The following is a 22,823-nucleotide window of genomic DNA, read 5'->3' as shown; positions in this document are numbered from 1 at the left end:
AGAGAGAAAGTTAAAGAAAGAAGAAAGGTGGGGAGGAGAAGGAGGAGGAGAAGAAGACAGCTCATCTATCTGGAACCCACACCACATTTCAGACATAAACATCCAGAGATACTTTACTAGAAGAACCCTCCACTCCTCCACTTGCAACAGAATACCCTACGCAACTAGATTTACAATCCTAGGTTTAGAAAGCTTAGAACTATGTCGCCTTAGACATGACCTAAGTATAGCCAATAAAACCATCTGCTATAATGCCCTTCCTGTCAACTACTTCAGCTTCAACCACAACAACACACGAGCACAACAGATACAAACTTAAAGTAAACCGCTCTAAACGCGACTTCAACAAACTTAAAGTAAACCGCTCTAAACGCGACTTCAGGAAATACGACTTTAGTAACCGAATAGTTGATGCATGGAACTCACTACCAGATTCTGTAGTATCATCGCTTACCCCTCCAAACTTTACCCTTAGACCAGGGGTATGCAAAGTTGGCTCTTCTATGCCATGTGGACTTCAACTCCCAGAATTCCTGAGCTAGCATGATTGGCTCAGGAATTCTGGGAGTTGAAGTCCACAAGTCATGGAAGAGCCACCTTTGCCTACCCCTGCCTTAGACTATCCACTGTTGACTTCTCCCGATTCCTAAGAGGTCAATAAGGGACGTGCCTAAGTGCACCAGCGTGCTTTCCGTCCCTTGTCCTAATGTTTCTCTCTTACTAGTACTGTATTGTTTATTGTATATAAACATTGTTTATACTCAGTACACTACGTACAGTACTAGACCAAGGGTAGGTAAAGTTGGCTCTTCCATGACATGTGGACTTCAACTCCCAGAATTCCTGAGCTAGCATGATTGGCTATTGGTAGTACAGATATTGGTAGTACAGCATTTGGATTGAAGTCAAAGCAAGATATTTGGGGTGGTGTTTTTTTTTTAATTAATACGTTTAGTTTATATGGATGTCATTATTTGATGTATGGGGGAGAACAACCAAAAAAAAACAAAAAAAAAAAACACCACCACACAAGGTATAGCCCTCAAGACTCAGGCGCGTCACAGAGACAACCCCTGCAAGACTCCCACGGCCTGCGCACCGCATCTCGCCCGGAATAGCCTCCCATAGGCTGCAAGCTCTTTTTTTTTTTTTTTTTGCCTTAAGGATGAGTCGTTCTGATTGGGTGGGACCTGCCGTCGATCGGGCCGCCGGAGAATGGAGCCTCGTGGCCGCGCGCGATTGCGCGCGCCCGAGAAACAGAGAGATTGGCGCTCCTTTAGGCAGAGCTTCGCTTGCTTTCCCGAGATCGGCGCCGGCGGAGGAGGCAGGAACCGAGCGTGGAGAAGGAGGAGGAGAAGGAGCCAGAGCCACCAGCCCCACGCCACTCCATCTGCGGCGCTGGGAAGAGCTGCTCGGCGCCAGTCTTCCTTACGGTCCTGCCCCCCTCGCTCGGGGAGCGCGATGCCTGGGATCGGGCGGTGAAACCCGGGAGCTTTGCGCTCCTTAAACCAAGCAGGGTAAGTTCGGGGATCAACCGATCCGACCTCCGAGTTTTGTTTGTCTCTTCCCCCCCCCCCCCACTTCTCTCCCGCCTAAGCATCGGTGCTTTATTTTGCAAGGTGGTTCCATTCAGAAGGGATCTGCTGTCCTTTCTGGGGATCCCTTAAGAGCTCTGCGCTTTCCAGAGCGTCTGCTCAGCCGGTTTGCATCTGGCAACCCCTTTGCCTTCTGCGGTAGGGATTGCCTGTAGTCTGCCCAAGAAGCCACGGGGGATTTAATAATAATAATAATAATAATAATAATAATAATAATAATAATAATAATAATAATAATGGTAATAATGGTAATAGTAGTAGTAGTAATAATGATGACGATAATAATAATAATAATAATAATAATAATAATAATAATAATAATAATAATAATATATTAGATTTGTATGCCGCCCCTCTCCGAAAACTCAATCTTTAGATCTTCCTTTCAGCGATCTTCAAATGTATTTGTCTTTTTACCAAACCCAGTCAACAGTTTTTGATTGGGATGGGGGGATTTGGGCCAACCTCTACCTGTGATTTCTTCCACTTGGGTGTTGTTATTTAACAATGTGTTTCCAAGCAGTGAAGCCTCCTGGTTTTTTTATTATTATTATTATTATTATTATTATTATTATTATTATTATTATTATTATTATATTTGTATGCCGCCCCTCTCCATAGACTCAGGGTGGCTCACAACAATAATAGTACAATGTATAACAAATATAATAATTAAAAGTCATTAAAAAAAACCCTTATTTAAAAAGAAACATACACACAAACATACCATTCATAAACTGTATAGGCCCAGTTGAAATGTCTCAGTTGCCCCCCTCCCTGGCAGCAGAGGTGGGTTTTAAGGAGTTTACGAAAGGCAAGGAGGGTGGAGGCAGTTCTAATCTCCGGGGGGAGCTGGTTCCAGAGGGTCGGGGCCGCCACAGAGAAGGCTCTTCCCCTGGGTCCCGCCGGACGACATTGCCCAAGTTAGCCTAAGAAAGGGTTGATGATGACTGCCTACATGATGATCTGCCTACATGTAGGATGGGGGAGAGGCCCACCCTTTCCAATGTACTTATTTTATTTGTATTTATTTCATGTGTCATACAAATATAGTATTGTATTGTAGTATGTTTAACATAATATAAGTATAAAGTAGAGATAGAAAAGATAAGGATAGATGGATGTGAAATCAATTTTTTTCGGGTTGCCAAAAATTGGTGATGGGCTGCAAGGTTTCTTCCATCCTGCCCCTAAGTTCTATTTTCAGATGATTGAAAGTAAGCAATTGATAAGCATTATTTTCCCAATAATGCACGATATGCATCGGATATCCACCCCTTTCGTTGTAGGTTTTTCAAACCGCTTGTTATTTCAAACCATCACCTCATGGGACAAGCTCATCTGCCTCACACGCTTTGAAGTAGGGGCTCTCCAAAGTTTGTTTAGATGGCTTCTCTGATGGCCAGAATTTGCTAGCTCTTCTTCCTTTCTCTGGTGAGCTGTATACTGTAATGCATATATTGATCGATAGAAGCTGCTATGGATTCTTCTGCTTGTAATATTGGCCTTCTCAGGTACAGGATATGCTCTCGTATTCCAATTAATCCTCTGCCTTTTGCTTTTGGGAGAAGTTAATATGAATCTTGTTGCTTCGGCTGGGGCTTGTGCAGCTGTGGTCTCACCTTTCTATTCTGGTCTGTCGTTTCCATAGATGTGAATTAGAAGTGAGAGCCTCTTGTTGAACTGCCTCCCTTGATTTTGTCTCCGTTAATTGAGTGTTTGTTTGCTCCCGTTTGACCTAAAGAAGCTCAGAGAACAAAGCTGGAGGAATTTTGAATCTACAGATTCATGAAACCAATTGTCATTCCATGCGTTGGTAAAATATGGAGGGGTAATGTGTGCAAAACACACAAAACTTTCTTGCTGGGCCTTCCCCCCACCCCATTTTGCAGGAAAATGTTAAGAAACAGTTTATAAAATGAAAGTGGTTACTTAGGAGGTTTAATCAAGAAACATCCTGATGTGCATACCCAAAGGCAAAGGTTCTTAGGTTATAGATTGTGGGATTGATTGACACTAATAGGTCATTCCAAGGGCAGGCTGCCCCATGGAGGTGTACAACATAGAGCTGGTGAGAAGAAGGTTACTGACAAAAATGTCCCAAATTAACAGTTACATACATGGGATAACATAGTAGGTCAGAATCTCCAAATTAGAAGACTTAAACTTTAGTTTAGTTTAGTTTAATTGGATTTGAATGCCCCTCTCCGCGGACTCGGGACAGCTCACAGCATATATAAAAGACATAATAATACAATTGATTCAATTAATATAATTAAAAATCTTTTAAAATTCTAACTTTAAAACATTCATTAACTTTCACTCAATAAATCACACTTAAAACACTCGTTGGTCGGGGGGAAAGATCAAATGACCCCAGGCCTGGTGACAAAGATGAGTTTTTAAACTCTTTCGGAAGGCAAGGAGGGTGGGGACAGTGTGAATCCCCGGGGGAGCTGATTCCAGAGGGCTGGGGCCTCCACAGAGAAGGCTCTTCCCCTAGGTCCCACCAGCCGGCATTGTTTGGTTGACGGGACCCTGAGGAGACCAACTCTGTGGGATCTCACCGGACACTGAGATTTGTGCGGCAGAAGGCGGTCTCGGAGATAATCTGGTCCTATGCCATGTAGGGTTTTATAGGTCATAACCAAGACTTTGAATTGTGTCCAGAAACTGATCGACAGCCAATACAATTCGCAGAGTGATTGGGCTGCCGGAGAATGCTTTAAGGCAGGGGCCACCAACCTTCCGGACCTCAGGGACCACTAAATTCATAACTTTAAATTCTGAATTTTGAAGTTTTAAAAAAGATAAATAGTATTTAGTGCAGAGGTCTTCAAACTTGGCAACTTTAAGGCTTGTGGACTTCAACTTCCAGAATTCTGGGAGTTGAAGTCCACAATTGTTAAAGTTGTCAAGTTTGAGGATCCTTGATTTAGTACAATATAAAAATGCAAATAATTTTTCTGAGGACCAACAAAATTTTCTTGCAGACCACCAGTGGTCCGCAGACCACCAGTTGGTGACCATTGCTTTAAGGCAAGTCCCTTACATACCCTGTTTCCCCGATAGTAAGACACCCCTGATTGTAAGACGTATCGGGGGTTTCAGGGGGGTCGGCTAATATAAGCCGTACCCTGAAAGTAAGACATATGTCTTACTTTCAGGGAAACACGGAGGTATTGCTGGGGGGGGGAGCCCGATGACGTCGCTTCCAAGCTCCCCGCGCGCCCCTCGCCTTCGCCTCGCCGCGGCGCCACCGCCTCTTCCCCGGCTTGGCAAAGCGAAGGACGGCGCTGGTCTGAAGCGAGCCGAGTGGGCGGCGGCTTGCAGCGAAGGCGCTTGTCCCAGCAACCGAGTCCTGCCAAGGCTCGGCTGCAAGCGGCCAGCGAGGCCGACCGGCTCCGAGGCGAGCAGCCGGAGCTGCACCCTCCATCGCCCGCCTCCTTTCCAGCAGGCAGGTGGGGCTGCCCAACTGCGCAGAGCGGCTCCTCCCCTCCAGACACACGCTTCCCCGACACGCGTCTGCGGCTCCACGCGTGCACGCCGCTTGGAGCCCTGAGGTTGAACTTGGAAAAGGGCTCACGAGGCTCTTGTCCCGCGGCTGCCCTTCTGGACTCTGGGGAGATGCCTTCAGGAACGCGACCCTTTCAATTTTTTTCCAATGTAAGACATACCCCGAAAGTAAGACGTAGTGGGGCTTTTGGGTGTAAAAAGAAAGTAAGACACTGTCTTACTTTCGGGGAAACACGGTAGAAATAACTGGCAGTGAACATGAACCTTAACAAACATATCTGAAATCAATCTGTTTTTTCTATGAATTAATGCTCACTTCTCAAGAATGATTTGAAGATAATTTAGGAACTTTGCTGAAACTATGGGTCTTAATCTGATCAGGACTCGTTGGGTGACTTGTAGTTTAAAACAATGTATGAAGTAACTATTGGCATTTATTCAGTAAACCATAGCTAAGCAAACCAAACTAATATTTATGAATCTAATAATTGTAGGGGAAAAGGGTTCAGTTTGACAGCATATTTTTCTTTCAATGTTTTAAGTCCTTATCTGTAGATTGTATTAAGACATGTGGATCTAATGGCAGTATATTACAGTTATCAGTATTGCCTAAAATACTTGAAGATCCATAGTTAAGGAACCACATTAATAATATAATGGATTTGAATTTCTAAAAGTACTTTCCCATTTGTTCTAAGAGATCAAATTGCCTAATACAGATCAGTGTGTATTCTCCAACTTGCCCTCCAAACGTTTTGGGTTATAATTCCAAAAAATTATAGCTAACATAGCCAATTATTACTGAAATTGGGGTGTAATATATATGAAGATGCTACAAGAATGTTTCTTTATGTATTCATACTGAAACTTAATAATATGTAGATGGCTTTCTCTTTCTTACTTCTATGAGTCAGAAAATGCCCATCATTAAATAGTGACTCCTTTCATGAAGCCATTATTCTGTATTTGCATTCTTAATTTTGCTTGGGATAAATAATTGTAGGATTTAGATTATCAGAATTGGCCATGGGAGTCCACATGAAGAATAGTAGTACCGTATATCTGTTTTTATTGAAGAACTTATCAACATCTCCAGGTAGAACAGGAGTCTGTGGAGAGGGGCGGCATACAAATCCAATAAATAATAAAAATAATAATAAATTCTTTCTGGACAGAAGTCAGCGAAGTTTGGGTCCTTTTATAAGATGACTTGGATGCCTCAAATGATTGAGTTTGTGGGCAAGCATTCTCACATTGCACATGGTTTTATCAATTTTACAGTGCTCAAGGACTTTTTGCCTATCTTGTAATCACCATTTGTAGTCTCTCGATCTGGAATTATTACTGGGGTAGGTAGGGCTGATATTTCTGAATTAGACTGGATCAAGGTTCGACAAACCCAGGCGCCTGGTCGCCAGTGGCGCCTAGAAAATGTTGTCTGGCGCCTAGAAAATGTTGCCTGCTGTACTGTATGTGTATACAGCAGTGTTTTTCAACCGGTGTGCCGCGAGGTGGCTCCTGCAAGTGGGAGCTCCAGGGCTGAGGCTTCAGCCCTGGAGCTCCCACTTGCAGAAGCCGCCCCCCGGCTATTGCCCGCCGCCGCTACCCGCACACCCCAAAATACCCCCCTGCGTGCCCTTTTCCATGGGCGCGCAGTTCCCATTCCCCTGCCTGCCTGGGGGGGGGGGGCGGGGGCGGGGAGGCGCCGGCAGTAGAAGGCGCTGCCCCCGCCCACCCGATCCGCTCCCTCTCCTCCTCTTCCGCTGAAAGAAACGCGCGGAAGCTGCCTGCTTGAGCCTGGCGTTGCTCCACCCCGCTTCTTCCTGCTTGTCATCCTCCGTTGCCAGGAAAGCCGGGTTTGTTTTCCATGAAAGCAGCGCGCCTTTTAACACGCTGCTTTCCTGCACCAGCGACGTTTGGCTGCCGGGGGGGCGCGGAGGAGAAAATCCTCCCCCCCCCAGGAGCAGCAAAAGCCTAAGCGGCGGGGTGCACCGTTTGCCTTCCGGCTCAGTCGCAGAGGCTTTTGCTGCTTGTGGAGGGGGGGGGGGGTTGGCGGTGCCGATGCCAAATGCTTTCCCTCCGTGGTGGGGGGTGCAGGGCAGGCGCAGTCAGCCCCAGGAGACAAAGATGGAATGAGAGAAAGGAAAGAGAGAGAAAGGGAGGGAGAGAAAGAAAAAGTGAGAGATAGAAAGGATAGAGAGAAAGGGAATGAGAGAAAGGAAAGAGAGAGAAAGAGAGGGGGAGAAGGAAAGAGTGAGAGATAGAAAGGATAGAGAGAAAGAGGGAATGGAAAGAGAGAGAAAGGGAGGGAGAGAAGGAAAGAGTGAGAGATAGAAAGGATAGAGAGAAAGAGGGAATGAGAGAAAAGAAAGAGAGAGAGAGAGAGAAAATAAGAGAGAGAGCAACAGAGAGAGAAAGAACAAGAGAGAGAAAGCATGAGAGAGAGAAAGAACAAGAGAGAGAGAGAGAAAATAAGAGAACAAGAGAGAGAAAAAGATAGCAAGAGAGAGAGAAAGCAAGACAGATAGGGAGAGGAAAGGAGAGTGAGAGAAATTAGAACAAAAAGGGGAGAAAAAAGGAGAAATGATAAAATGATTGAGGCAGAGAATGAGAGGAGAGAGAAACAAAAGAGAGAGAGAGAGAGGTGATTCTTGAAGCATATGGTAAAAAGCATCCAAATAATAAGAAACCCCCCCCCAGCCCACACCTGTTTTTGAAAAGGATAAAAGAGAAAAAAAACCCAGCCCTCAACTGGTTTTGGAAATGGTTGGAGTGTGTATACATACACACACATAAGGGGGGGAGAGAGACAGGGATGGAAAAAGAGGAGAAGTGAGAGGGAGAAGGAATGAGGGAAAAAGGGAGGAAGAGAGAGAAATGAGAAACATGAGAGAGAAAAGGGGGAAAGACAGGAGAAGTACCCATAAATGAGACAGTGGTATAAATTTCAGGAGGGATGATTGATGATTGACTGTATTTATAAGGGGATGTTACATGGGATTGTATATATGAGGGGGTTATTTATGTATGTATGTATGTATGTATGTATGTATGTATGTATGTATGTATGTATTTATTTATTTATTATTTATTTATTTATTTATTTATTTATTTATTTATTTATTTATTAGATTTGTGTCATTTTGGTTGGTGGTGTGCCCCAGGATTTTGTAAATATAAAAAGTGTGCCGCGGCTCAAAAAAGGTTGAAAATCACTGGTATACAGTATATTTTTCCCGCCTTGTGTTTACGCCCAGAAATGGTACATCTTGGCTTCCGTAGCTCCGCCCATCAACCTCGGAGCGAGCTGCTTTCCCAGCGTCCCCTGCGCTTGCGTGCGTCTCTCCCTCCCCCCCTTGCCTCCATTCCGCCTCCTACTCGAACCCCTTCACTCCCCCCCACCGCACACAGACGCTCCGATCTTGGCCGCTCACCCGCCTTCGGAGAGAAGCGGAAGCCCCTCCCCTCCCGGCGTGAGGTTTTGTTCATTCCTCCTCCGGCCGCGTGCGCGGTGACTTCCGACCAGTAACCCCTCCTCCCCCCCTCACCCGCGTCCCCGGCCCGGTCTCCCTTTCCTTCTTCTCTGTTTCGGTTTCTGACTAACGGTCTCCCCTCGGATCCCGACGGGAGTACAGCAGAGCCGGCTCGGCGGAGCCAGGCCTGCGCCGGGGGGGAGGGGGTGAAAGCGATGTCAGGTGGAGACTCGGCAAAAAACCAAGTTTGCTTAAAAAAAATTCTGGCTCCTAAATTTTTTGGCTGGCTCCTAGATTCTGAACAACTTTGTCGACCCCTGGACTGGATGGATGTAAAGTAGCTTCCCGTTTCATTTTAACAAAAACTTTTATAGTAATACAACTTCCCTAGTTTTTGCTAGAGATGTGATGTCTGATACATTCTGGCATTTTAGTTTGCCCCGTTTTGTACTTCATGACTTTTTGTGGTTCCCACTTTTCACTTCTTTTCTATATAGATAAATATAATGAATAAAGTAATTTTTGATTGTCCGTTTTTACAAATATTTTATGGAGTTTTGTACTTCATGACTTTTTGTGGTTCCCACTTTTCACTTCTTTTCTATATAGATAAATATAATGAATAAAGTAATTTTTGATTTTCCGTGTTTACAAATATTTTATGGAGTTTTGGATTTTTACTTCATATAATCTAAAGTATTTTATTTCCTCCTGCATAATTGCACCTTTTGCCTTTCACCTGTACTTTTCAGCATGGTATTATCCATTTTTTTCCCAACAGCATTTTATTCTTTAGTTCCTGCAAGGTACTCAGGAAAATATTAGATAAAACAGGATTCATCTCAAACTCCTCTGGATAGTTTTTCCCTCTCCACTTATCCATCAGCTTTAAAGTTTAATTTTGATAAGAATGATCATACCTATCAAATAAATGATTCCTTTAACTCTGCATTCCGTCTATCAAAGCCTTGGAAAAGGCACAATTGGGATATATAATAACGCCTCAATTTTAGTGTTCCCTGCCATTTACTGCAGCATTTCTGAATATGCTACAGTTCCTTTCAAGTAATTCATTGACATTTTATGAGTAATGAATTCCATAAACACAGTTTGTGAAAATTGGTGACATCATATTCTGCCATTATATGATGGAGAAACAGTTAAGATTCCGTGAATTTAACTCTGTTCATATCATACACTAATATATGCAAAATCAAATCGTTCCCCAAAATCTACAAGACAGTAGCCAATTATGATATGGTTTCAGGGATCTATACCCTCCCCCTTCAAGTTAACCGTGTCTCCTTAATTATCAAAAGGTTGTCCACCTTGATCTAAATTTTATCTGGCTGATTAAGGAAGGTCTTAATGACTTCTGATACTGTCTGAAACAGGTAATGTTTCCTAAGTCAGGTTCCCACCCACCCCATCCTTTTACCAGAGGTCTTCAAACTTGGCAACTTTAAGATTTGTGGACTTCAACAGCACAGTGGTTGGAGAATTCTGGGAGTTGAAGTCCACAAGTCTTAAAGTTGCCAAGTTTAAAGACCTCCGTTTCCTAACCTGCCTGTTTTCTGATTACAGTACAGCGTTCCCTCGATTTTCGCGGGTTCGAACTTCGCGAATAGCCTATACCACGGTTTTTCAAAAAAATATTAATTAAAAAATACTTCACGGTTTTTTTCTTATTTATTATTTATTTATTTTATTTATTTATTACTTAGATTTGTATGCCGCCCCTCTCCGAAGACTTATACCACGGTTTTTCCCACCCAATGACATCTTATGTCATCACCAAACTAATAATTTTTGCAAATAAATAACAAAAAAACCCCCACTATTGTTAATAAATAATTATGTTTATAAATATCAGGATCACTAAGTGTCTTATTCAATGGTGAGTACCAGTAATAATGGTGAGTAAATGTTTGTTAAGGGAATGGAAAATGGTAATTTAGGGGTTTAAAGTGTTAAGGGATGACTTGTGATGCTGTCCATAGCCAAAAATGGTGTACAGTATTTACTTCCGCATCTCTACTTCGCGGAAATTCGATTTTCGCAGGTGGTCTCGGAACGCATCCCCCGCGGAAATCGAGGGAACACTGTATTTGAGAAGACAGAAAAGAGGTTCATCTACAGATGGGAGGAGTTGGAGCTTTCCTCCCACACCCCTTTGCCTTTCTCTTCCTACTCAGAAGAGTTTGTTCCTGGTATTGCTATCTAGCTGAAGGTTCAGAGAGAGAGAGTTGATGGTTGATGATAGTTAACCACTCCTCCAATTAGATCATTCTCCCTTGCACGTAGAACTCGCTTACCTCTTTTTGGCATTCGTGCAGGTTTGACGTAAGGCTGAGAAGTTTTACCTGAAGCCATAAGGTGTTTTATTTGGGCCATGCAATTTGCTTGTGGTTTGTAAGCCAGTGCTTACAGTTTTGTGAATTGTATGAGCTCAGCCAGATGTGCTTTCTTCAGTAAATCATGTTTTTTTAAAAATTCTCAGTATGACTCAGGAACCCCTTGTTATGATAGTGATTGCACCATTGACTTTAATGAAGGAGAACTTGACTAGAGTAGTACTTCTCTATCTATCTATCTATCTATCTATCTATCTATCTATCTATCTATCTATCTATCTATCTATCTATCCATCCATCCATCCATCCATCCATCCATCCATCCATCCATCCATCCATCCATCCAGTAATGGGAAGCCAAAATTTTTACTGCCACACTGTGAGTGTGGCTTATTTTGTGGGTGTGGCTTAAGGGTCATGTGACTGGGTGGGAGTGGCTTACAGTCATGTGATCAGGTGGGAGTGGCTTGAAGCATCATCATCGTTCAAGTGAACTGTTAAGTCCTCGACTTACAAACTTACCAGTGTCGCTCGCTGGGGTGACAATTTGCTTTGCGTTTCCATCACTCTCCTTCCGGGCTCGACCCCCCCGCCTCAGGCTAGGTAGAAAGGTTAACGGGTGCTGCCAGAAGCATAAATGCTGCCAGTGCTGCTTCCCACCTCAGGCGGGTGGTGGCTGCGTGAAACTGGAGGGGAGCCGAGCAGGAGAGGGAAGCTCGTCTGAGGCCAGGAAGGAGGAAAGAGGAAAAAAGCGAGGAGCGCAGACACAGCAACAGCAGCAGGGGGGGGGGAAAGAGAGCCGAGCGGAGACCAGTAATCCAGGAAGTGACTGCCACCAATCAGCTGGAGCTGTGCACACATCTTCATTTCCGCGGGTGGAACTGCATTCCACTCCATCCTGCCTGCTGCCCACCCACCCCTCTATCTATCTATCTATCTATCTATCTATCTGTATCTATCTATCTATCTATCTATCTATCTATCTATCTATCTATCTGTATCTATCTATCTATCTATCTGTATCTATCTATCTATCTATCTATCTATCTATCTGTATCTATCTATCTATCTATCTATCTATCTATCTATCTATCTCTATCTATCTATCTATCTATCTATCTATCTATCTATCTATCTATCTAATTTATATGCTGCCTATTTGAGTTCTTCTCAAATAGTGGAGTATACCTCCCTGGGGAGGGGGTTGCGGAATGATGTCAGGGTGGTGCGTGTGACCCAGGGGAACATAAGTGATCCCTCTCGATCGATTCCCCCTGACAGGGAGTGTTTTCCCAGTTGCACACTGCTCCGAGCTTGAAAGAGGAGACAGCCAGGCGGGGTGGGTCAGCTGCTTGGGTTGTTGTTGTTCTAAGCTGGAGCCGCAGTAGCCATGAACGGCGTGGCGAACCAGCTGTTGGACAAGAAAGAGCATTTTCTGCAACTGGGCGAAAGCTTCGAACGGCACCCTAAAGCCTCCTTCCATACCATTTGCTGTGAGTGCCTGGCAGAGGCTGCGCTTATGGGCCAGGCCGGCAACCCCAAAACATTGGCTTGATTAAGCTGGCCTGGCCCCTTGGCAAAAGAGGGCCCTAACCAGGATAGCCTATGCCAGTGTTTCCCAACCTTGGCAACTTGAAGATATCTGGACTTCAACTCCCAGAATTCCCCAGCCAGCATTCGCTGGCTGGGGAATTCTGGGAGTTGAAGTCCAAATATCTTCAAGTTGCCAAGGTTGGGAAACACTGGCCTACGCCTACATAACCAAAAACAGGCTCCACTAAGTTCAGTGTGACTTACTTCCAAGTAAGTGGGTAGAGCAGCCTTCCCCAGCCAATAGTTTGCTTGCAGCTTATAATAAGTAAAATAATAAATATTAACACCAAAATTCCATTGGGGGCCAGATCGGAGAGTTAGGGGCGTGCGAAATGTTTACTTCTAACTAGGGGGAGGCATAAGAGCAAATAATTGAGAAGCAAGCCCTGACTTAGAGGCTATTGTTCCTTGTTTTAAATGCACCTGTTGTCTTAGATTCTAGAGAGAGTTACTAAGCTTTAAATTGCCTGTTGTCAGTCAGCAGTGTGCTTGTGGGTGTCAGTTGTTTGTGTACAGATAGTTACAGATGTGCTTTCCTTTTTGGGAGAGTAACATATCACCTTTTGCTTGGATGACGTTGGGCAAAACAGTTCTTAGATGTGGGAAAAAATTAGAATTATTTTGTCTGGGGGTGGATGAGAGAACAGCTGCAAACCAGCCACTGTTAACAAGAAGAGAATTCAGGTTGTGATTTTACAGTCCTGGCCAAAAAGAGCCAACCCTTTGGCACTGGGTAACTTACTCTCAAACATATTGAACTCCTATTTCTTTGAGAATTTTAATTTTAATGCATACACATCATGATTTTACATTTTTTTTTCCCCCGGCACTTTTTTCTTTTAAAATTATTGTCTTACAGTGTTCTGTTGTTTTTTCTTTTTCACTGTATTTTACTATGTTGTTAGAAAAATACTAGTATATTAAGAAATTTAAAGGGTTTTCTGATTGATCAACTGACTCTAATTATTTCATTATATTGTTTAAAATAGAAATAAAGAAGTAGATTTTAAATTGTATAATCATATAGTAGTATATTAAGAAGTTTTAAGTATTTTTGTGTTTAATTAATTGATTTTAATTATTTTAATTATATTATTAAAATGAAAATATAGAACTGGAGGTTATATTTTAGTAGTATATTAAGAAATTTTATGGAAAAGTTATTAGTATATTAGAACTGACTCCAATTACGCAAATTACAACGTTAAAATGGAAACATTGAAGTAGATGTTATAATATAGTAATATATCATGAATTGTTTTTCTGTATTGATCTAAATCACAGTTAGACTTTTTTTCCTGTATTAGTAAGACTTCTATGCTTAGCGGAGCAATGGAAGCTCCTTTAAATGTTAAATGTTGTTTGTATTGTTTGTCTTAAAGAAAAAGTAATAAAAATAATAATTATTTTTTTTAAAGAAAAATACTATTTGTATTTACTGTATTTTTCAGACTATAAAACATATATAGTGGCCCTCAACCTCTGGGAAATTGGCTGACATGGAACATGTAGAAGGTGGGAAACATTTATTTATTAGATTTGTATGCCGCCCCTCTCCGGAGACTCGGAGCGGCTCACAACAACGGAACAATACAAATCCAATAGTTAAAAACAATTTAAAACCCTTAATATAAAAAACAATCATACGTCTCATACAAACCATACGTAAAGCGGAATCGGCCCCAGGGGAATCAATTTCCCCATGCCTGACGGCAGAGGTGGGTTTTAAGGAGTTTACGAAAGGCAAGGAGGGTGGGGGCAGTCCTAATCTCTGGGGGGAGTTGGTTCCAGAGGGTCGGGGCCGCCACAGAGAAGACTCTTCTCCTGGCCCCCGCCAGACGACATTGTTTAGTCGACGGGACCTGGAGAAGGCCAACTCTGTGGGGCCTAACCGGTTGCTGGGATTCGTGCGGCAGAAGGTGGTCTCAGAGATATTCTGGTCCGATGCCATGAAGGGCTTTATAGGTCATAACCAACACTTTGAATTGTGATCGGAAACTGATCAGCAACCAATGCAGACTGTGGAGTGTTGGTGTGACATGGGCATACCTGGGGAAGCCCATGATTGCTCTCGCAGCTGCATTTTGACAAGGTCCCACAGAGTTGGGCTTCTCCGGGTCCTGTCAACTAAACAATGTCGTTTGGCGGGCCCCAGGGGAAGAGCCTTCTCTGTGGTGGCCCCGGCCCTCTGGAATCAACTCCCCCCGGAGATTAGAACAGCCCCCACCCTCCTTGTCTTTCGCAAATTACTCAAGACCCACCTATATCGCCAGGCATGGGGAACTGAGACACCTCCCCCAGGCTTTTATATTTTATGTTTGGTATGTATGTGTTGTATGGTTTTAATTGCTGGGGTTTTATATATCTTTTCTTTAATATTAGATTTGTTTACTGTTATATTGTTTTTATTATTGTTGTGAGCCGCCCCGAGTCTTCAGAGAGGAGCGGCATACAAATCTAATGAATTGAATTGAATTTTGCACAAAGTGTTGGTAAAAAGTGATCAATATTCTATATCAGTGATGGCGAATGTATGGCACAGATGCCACAGGTGGCTCGTGAGCCATATTTGTCAGCATGCGAGCCATTGCCCTAGTTCAGCTCCGGCACACGGGCGCACTGGCCAGCTGATTTTTGGCTCACACAGAGGCTCTGGGGGGGGGAGTGGGTGTTTTTGCCCTCTCCAGGCTCCACGGAAGCCTCTGGTGCCTGAGGAGGGTGAAAAACAGGCCTATCAGGTGTACCAAAAGTTTGGAAATGGGCTGTTTCTGGCCTTCAGAGTGCCTCAAGGGTGAGGGGGGGCAGGGGAGGCAATTTTCGCCCTCCCCAGGCATTGAATTATGTTGTGGTTAGTTCTGGCCCAGCTCCTGCCCCAAGGAATGTACAGGTGGATGTGGGGGAGACATCCACATGCCGCAGGCCTGTTTTGCTCCCGATGGAATCTGCCGATGAAGCCTCCTCTGACCAAGGAAGCATGAGTGACAGGGAAGAGGGGAGTTTGGCAGACAGCCCAGGAGGAGATCAATCATCTGTATCATCCTTGGATTCTGAACAAGAATTAATGACACATCCACGCATGAGTAGAGTGATGCATAGGAGAAACCAACTGAAGGATTATTACAAGAGAAAATGAGGCCACCTGTGGTTGGGTGGGGCTCCAGTAATTAGGGCTGCTGCTATAAATAGCAGCGTGTGGGTTTGGCCGTTGTGAAACAGTATCTGATCCCAGTTCTTCAGAAATTTTCTGGACTTTGTTTGCTGATTTTTCACGCCTTTGAAACCAAAGCAGAGCAACTTGTGTGTGTGTCTCACTTTGTTGGAAGAAGAAGGGGTGTGAAGTTTCTTCTTAGTTGCTAGCTAAGTACTTAATGACTGCTTAAGGGAAATTGTACAGACTACCCGGTTGTTTTGGGACGAGTGCTCTTTGCAATACAAAAAGTGCTTAGTTTATTTTGAATTTTGTGATAATGAACATTGTTTTGAATTTTCAAACGTGTGTGTGTGTCTGAAATTTGTACCCTTGAATTTTCGGGAGGCTCCTACCAGAGAACCCGGCAGAACAAATTATGGATGTGGTCCCTGACGCAGTTGTGATAGTGTGTGCGCACACGCTTTCGGCACCCGAGGGAAAAAAAGTTCGCCATCACTGTTCTATATTGTTGAGGAAAAGGTATATTTGTGATTGGTGATTTTAGCATTTTACAAGTACAGTATATCCTGATCTTAAGCCTGCTTACTCAGAAGTAGATTTCCATCAATTGTAAGGAGACTGTTTCTGGATAGTGCACCTTAGCACTGCTACCTAATACATAACCTTTTTTCTCCGATGACCGTAATTGCTAATGGATTAAAATGTAACATTACCTCCCGAGAGCTGTGCAGATCAATGCCAGGATGGTTGAGGCCTTTCAGTGTACCTTGGAAGGGGAAATAATCCTGTCCTAAGTAATATCACACATTCAATAACATTGCTTAAAGATTCTACTCTTCCAACTTTTGAGTTATCGACATTGGCATATTAATGTGCACTAGTCCAGAGGTCCCCAACCGCCGGTCCGCGGACCAGGACCGGGCCGTTGGGGGTTTTCAGCCGGTCCGCGGCGGCGCTGCCCTCCCGGCAGAGAACATTATGCAGGACGGGGTGGGGCGTCGGGCGGTGACGCAGCCCTCCACACTTCTCCACAGGGCGGGGAGAATCAGGAGGCTCCTTTGGCGGCTGGGGGCTGCCTGGCTTTGTGATTTTGGCTGGGGGGGGGAGTTAGGAAGGTCCTACTTCTCCCCCCCAGCCAAAAATTCAAAGCCTATCTGCTGGATACGGGCGATGAGTGGGACAGAGCGGCGCGGAAGCCTCTTGCAGCAGCTGCCACAGCCACCGGCTTCGGCGCCGTTCGTCCCGCCCATCGCCCGTATCCAGCAGAAGCTGCTGCCCGAGTGCTCTTGGCCGGCGGGATTCAAAGTGCTGGGGTGGGGGTGTCCTGAAAGCCCCCCCACCCCAGTGCTTCGCCTCCCGCTGGGACACCCCCCACCCCAGCACTTTAAATCCCGCCGGCCAAGAGCACTCGGGCAGCAGCTTCTGCCAGACACAGGCAATGAGCGGGACGAGCGGCGCCGAAGCCGGTGGCTGTGGCAGCTGCTGCAAGAGGCTTCCGCGCCGCTCTGTCCCACTCATCGCCCGTATCCAGCAGATAGGCTTTGAATTTTTGGCTGGGGGGGGAGAAGTAGGACCTTCCTAACTCCCCCCCCAGCCAAAATCACAAAGCCAGGCAGCCCCCAGCCGCCAAAGGAGCCTCCTGATTCTCCCCGCCCTGTGGAGAAGTGTGGAGGGCTGCGTCACTAAGCTCCACCCCTCCATAACCCCACCCCCATATGACCAAAGCCCCCCCCCCCGGGCCGTGGAAAACTCGTCTAACTTAAAGCCGGTCCCTGGTGCTAAAAAGGTTGGGGACCTCTGCACTAGTCCACCCGTGACCGACGAGGTCATCAGAAGAGAAGGATTTAGGGATACTGATTTCTAGGTGAACAGTGCGGTCAGGCGGTAGGGAAAGCAAGTAGAATGCTTGGCTGCATAGCTAGAGGTATAACAACCAGGAAGAGGGAGATTGTGATCCCGCTGTATAGAGCGCTGGTGAGACCACATTTGGAATATTGTGTTCAGTTCTGGAGACCTCACCTACAAAAAGATATTGATCAAATTGAATGGGTCCAAAGACGGGCTACAAAAATGATAGAAGGTCTTAAGCATAAAACTTATCAGGAAAGACTTCATGAACTCAGTCTGTATAGTCTGGAGGACACAAAGGAAAGCGGGGACATGATTGAAACATTTAAATATGTTAAAGGGTTAAATAAGGTTCAGGAGGGAAGTGTTTTTAATAGGAAAGTGAACACAAGAACAAGGGGCCACAATCTGAGGTTAGTTGGGGGAAAGATCAGAAGCAACATGAGAAAATATTATTTTACTGAAAGAGTAATAGATGCTTGGAACAAACTTCCAGCAGACCTGGTTGGTTAATCCACAGTAACTGAATTTAAACATGCCTGGGATAAACATCTATCCATCCTAAGATAAAATTCAGGAAATAGTATAAGGGCAGACTAGATGGACCATGAGGTCTTTTTCTGCCATCGATCTTCTATGTTTCTATGTTTCTATCATTTCAGAGACATTAAATAGAAACAGATATTTAAGTAGATACTTAAATAGAAACAGAACGACCATGCGCTAAAAAAATAAATAGAGGCAACTTCCAACTTCCTGCTGGCTTCCCCATTGACTTTCCTTCGAAGAAGCTGGCAGGGAGCATTGGGAATGACAAGCTCCAGTGACTAGTAAATACAATCTCTTTTTTTGGCCAGAAGTTGATCAAGGTGAACTTTTCTTCAAAGAGATCCTGTTCCCGGTCTTTCTAGCTGTGTTTCGCACTGGCCGTTCATGCCTGTCAGCAGCTATGGAAATGGTAAAGTTGTGTGGTGGCCCAGGGAGAGGGTCCAGGTCTCCTGGGCCATATTAGGTTTCCATGTGCCAGTTGGTAGTGGGTCTCCTAGGGCAGTGATGGCGAACCTTTTTTTCCCTTGAGTGCCAAAAGGGCATGGGCTCACGAATCCCAGCGACCGATTAGGTCCCACAGAGTGGACCTTCTCCGGGTCCCGTCAACTAAACAATGTCGGTTAGTGGGCCCCAGGGGAAGAGCCTTCTCTGTGACGGCCCAGGCCCTCTGGAACCAACTCCCCCCGGAGATTAGAACTCCCCCTACTCTCCTTGCCTTTCGTAAGCTCCTTAAAACCCACCTGTGTCGTCAGGCATGGGGGAACTGAGACATCTCCCCCGGGCATATACAATTTATGAATGGTATGTGTGTATGTATGTGTGTTTAGAAAATGGGGTTTTTTAAATGTTTTTAGCAGAAATTTAGATTGGTTGTAAATTGTTTTTTCACTTTGTTGTGAGCCGCCCCGAGTCTGCGGAGAGGGGCGGCATACAAATCTAAATAAACATAAACATAAACATTGTGCATGCATGAAGGCCCACACCCATAATTCAATGCCTGGGGAGGGAGAAAACAGTTTCCCCCACTCTCATGGAGACCCTCTGGAAGCTGGAAATAGCCTGTTTCCCAACTTCTGATGGGTCCAGTAAGCTCGTGTTTTGCCTTCCCCTGGCTCCAAAGGAGCTCTGGAGCCTGGGGAGGGGTAAAAATGTTCTCCCCCATCCCCCTGAGGCTCTCTGGAAGCCAAAAATGCCCTCCCAGAGCCTCTGTGCAAGCCAAAAATCAGCTGGCGGGCACATACATGCATGTTGGAGCTGAGCTAGGGCAACGGCTTGCCTGCCAGAAGATATCGCTCTGCATGCCACCTGTGGCACCCGTGCCGTTAGTTCACCATCACTGTCCTAGGGTTTCCCACATCACATTTGAATCAGAATTGGAGATTCTCAGGAGGAAAAAATCCTTGTCTATACAAGAGATGGGAGGGTCAATTTATTTTCCAAATCACCAGAAAGCATAACAAGAAACAAGAGGATGGAAACTATTCAAGGAGAAAAGCAACCTGGGATTAAGGAGAAACTTCCTAACAGTGAGGTCAATTACCGTAACTGTTGAATATGTTACTAGGAAGGTTGCACAAGTTCAGGTTTTGCATACCTTGTTTTGATTGGCTGTTAAGTTCTGGCGCCAAAATTGTTACACTGTCAAAGTTGCTTTGTTGCTGGGGCAAAATAGTATAAATACTTAGAGACGCTGTCTCTCGCTCAGAAACAGTTGCACCTAGAGTTGCTAGTTAGAGTATAGTTAGAGCAATCCTGTCAGAAATAAAGTACTGAATTTGTATCAGCCTGAGTTTGGGAATTATTACACTGGCGACGAGGATGGGATGAATCTTCACTCCCCACAGGGAGTTCTTCTTGGCAAACCAGATCCCAAATACGCCCAGGAAACCTGGAAATAGAATTGGACTTACCCGGCCTGTGGTGCCATTTCAGCATTGTGAGACCGGCTCCTGAGGAGGCCGTCGGTGATTCTGCGGACTCAACGCAAGGAGGTACCCCACAGGCAAGGTCTGGAGCCCTCCGCGAAGCCGCAGACGAGCCGATCTCTCTCTTGGACTTCCCGGACTCGACTGATCTGCGCAGGTCAGAGAGGGAGGTGGGCAGACCCAGCCAATTGGAGGACTTTGTCACATGACTCTGAGTGACCTACAAATGAAGTAAGAGAGGAGGGGTATTGAATATGTTACTAGGAAGGTTGCACAAGTTCAGGTTTTGCATACCCTGTTTTGATTGGCTGTTAAGTTCTGCCGCCAAAATTGTTACACTGTCAAAGTTGCCTTGTTGCTGGGGGAAATTAGTATAAATACTTAGAGACGCTGTCTCTCGCACTCAGAAACAGTTGTGCCTAGAGTTGCTAGTTAGACTCCGTATAGTTAAAGCAGTCCTGTCAGAAATAAAGTACTGAATTTGTATCAGCCTGGGTTTGAGAATTATTACAGTAACCAGCTTGCCTTCTTCAGAAGTTGTGGGTGCTTCATCATTGGAGATTTTTAAGAAGAGTCTGCACAGTCATTTGTCTGTAATGGCATAGAGCTGGACTAGAAGACTTCCAAAATTTCTTCCAATTCTATTCTGATTGATTGGTTTATTGATGTTATGTCTAATGCTTGAATGGGTTGGATTCTATACTCGGCAAAAGGATCAACTACGGTGGTACCTCTACTTAAGGACTTAATTTGTTCCGTGGCCAGGTTCTTAAGTAGAAACGTTCTTAAGAAGAAGCAATTTTTCCCATAGGAATCAATGTAAAAGCAAATAATACGTGCAAACCCATTAGGAAAGGAATAAAAGCTTGGAATTTGGGTGAGAACAGGAGGAGGACAGGTGAAGGTGAGGTAAGGGGAATCAAAAAAATCCAAAACTTTAAAGCTTTTTTTTAAAAAAAGAGGGACTCTGAAGCAGTGAGGAGGAGCACGCGCCTTCAATACACCCGTCGAGAGGCTGCCTCCCATACACTGGCTGCTGCTGCCGCTACCTGCTACCTCTTCCTTCCCATGCTGAAGGGCTCCCCTCTCCTCTCGCTCGCTCGCTTTGTAGCCGGCGTCTTTCCTTCGCTGTGGTGACTCCTCGGCTGCCCAGAGGGAAGGGAGCGTTTCTTTCCTCTGGGCGCTGGCAGAGGTTTATTCCCTGTCCAAGCGTCTAGAGAAAGGAAAATGCTTTGTTCACTCTGGACTACCAAAGCCTCCTTAAGTGCCACCGAAAGGCTTCTCTGACAGCCTAAAAAAGCCCAAGATGCCTGGGATTAAAGGGGGAATGGCAGGAAACTGACCGGGCCTTCATGCCGCTCTCATATTTCCTGGGAAATTTTTCCGGGCTCGGGTTCTTAAGTGGAAAATGGTTCTTAAGAAGAGGCAAAAAAAATCTTGAACACCCGGTTCTTATCTAGAAAAGTTCTTAAGTAGAGGCGTTCTTAAGTAGAGGTACCACTGTACTTTGATATGTAACATTGGTTGGTAATAGAATGGGAACTGGGGAAATATTTACATTCTAACTATGGCAGGCCTATTTCTTACACATGCACACACACACACATATTTATTATCCATCCCAAAATGGAAATAAATTATTCCATCACTTTTCAGAATGTGTGATTTAGTTAGGTATCAAAGACCTATAAAAGGAACTCAAGGGACATGCCTTTTTTGGCATCTCAATTTAAAGTGATCATACTTTCAACCTCAGAAATAATTTTCTACCAGGGATTACAGTATTAAATCTTATAATACAAAAACATCCTGTGGATACTTTTTGTAAAATAATTTTGGTGGTGAATCAATTGATTGTGCCTAATTTAGTACCTGGATGAAATAAAGAATTAAACTTTGCTAGAGAATAAGATGAGATGTTATATCAATACCCAGATTCTTTAATAGATTACATATTATTTCTTTATTGGACTCTGTTGCATGTATGTAGAAAATAGTTGACTAAATATTTGTTGGAGAAACAGTGATATCAGTGCTTTGTCTAAACTTATTTTTCTACAGAGTGCTATATAATTGCTATATTTGTGGGGAAAATTGCATTAAATTAAGCGTGAAACAAGATTTAATATTTTATGGAAGTTGATATTTCAACAAAGATTGTGGATGCTCAATGTCCTATTTATAGTTTAAAATACTTATTCTTCAGAGATGGAAAGATAAATATTCATCTCTTCAATGAATCTTTTTTGGTATAGCTTAGCTATGAAAGATGATAATGAAATATGCTATTATTCAATAAAATACTTTTGTAGAACTTTACTTATGGATACCCTTGGTATTTTTGACCCTTGTATGTAGTTTTTCTTCTTTCTTCTTTGTTATAATTTGTGTAACGTTTGTTGTTGTTTCATCTTGTACTCAGTAGAAGCCAAAAACAATTTTAAATGTAGCTATGGATCAGACTTTTCCTTTGCCATAAAGATGTGTTAAGAATATAATTAACTGATTACATTTTTGTTAATTGGAAATTTCAGAGATGTTTGGTGGTTGTTTAAAAAGCCATTTTTCTTCTTTTTGCACTGGTGCTTGGTTCAATTGTGCAATGCATATATATTCTAAAATGTTCACACTAACACATCCATATGATGGTTGTTACTCTAAAAAATAATGTGCCGTGTTCATACTGTAAAAATATGCAGTGTAAAATAGCTAAAGCACCTTTTTTCCCTATAAAACCAATGAGGTATCTTGACCAAGTTGTGGGGTTCCATACGAAGAAGTAATTATTAGCTCAATTCACAGCTATACTTTGTGCAATA

The 22,823-nt window shown here is 44.0% G+C and overlaps 1 protein-coding gene across 1 annotated transcript in view; it reads left to right on the top strand.

Annotated features, from left to right (window-relative positions):
• Positions 1 to 1,241: 1,241 nt before the first annotated feature.
• LNX2 (ligand of numb-protein X 2) overlaps positions 1,242 to 22,823 on the top strand; it is a 126,732-nt gene continuing 105,150 nt past the window's right edge. Inside the window, exon 1 of the mRNA XM_070749842.1 lies at positions 1,242 to 1,517. The gene's annotated coding sequence lies outside the window, so the exon portion shown is untranslated. The remainder of the gene's footprint in view (positions 1,518 to 22,823) is intronic.

This window comes from Erythrolamprus reginae, chromosome 4 (genome assembly GCF_031021105.1).
Source record: "Erythrolamprus reginae isolate rEryReg1 chromosome 4, rEryReg1.hap1, whole genome shotgun sequence".
Taxonomy (NCBI): Eukaryota; Metazoa; Chordata; class Lepidosauria; order Squamata; family Dipsadidae; genus Erythrolamprus; species Erythrolamprus reginae.
This window is presented reverse-complemented; position numbering and strand designations above follow the sequence as displayed.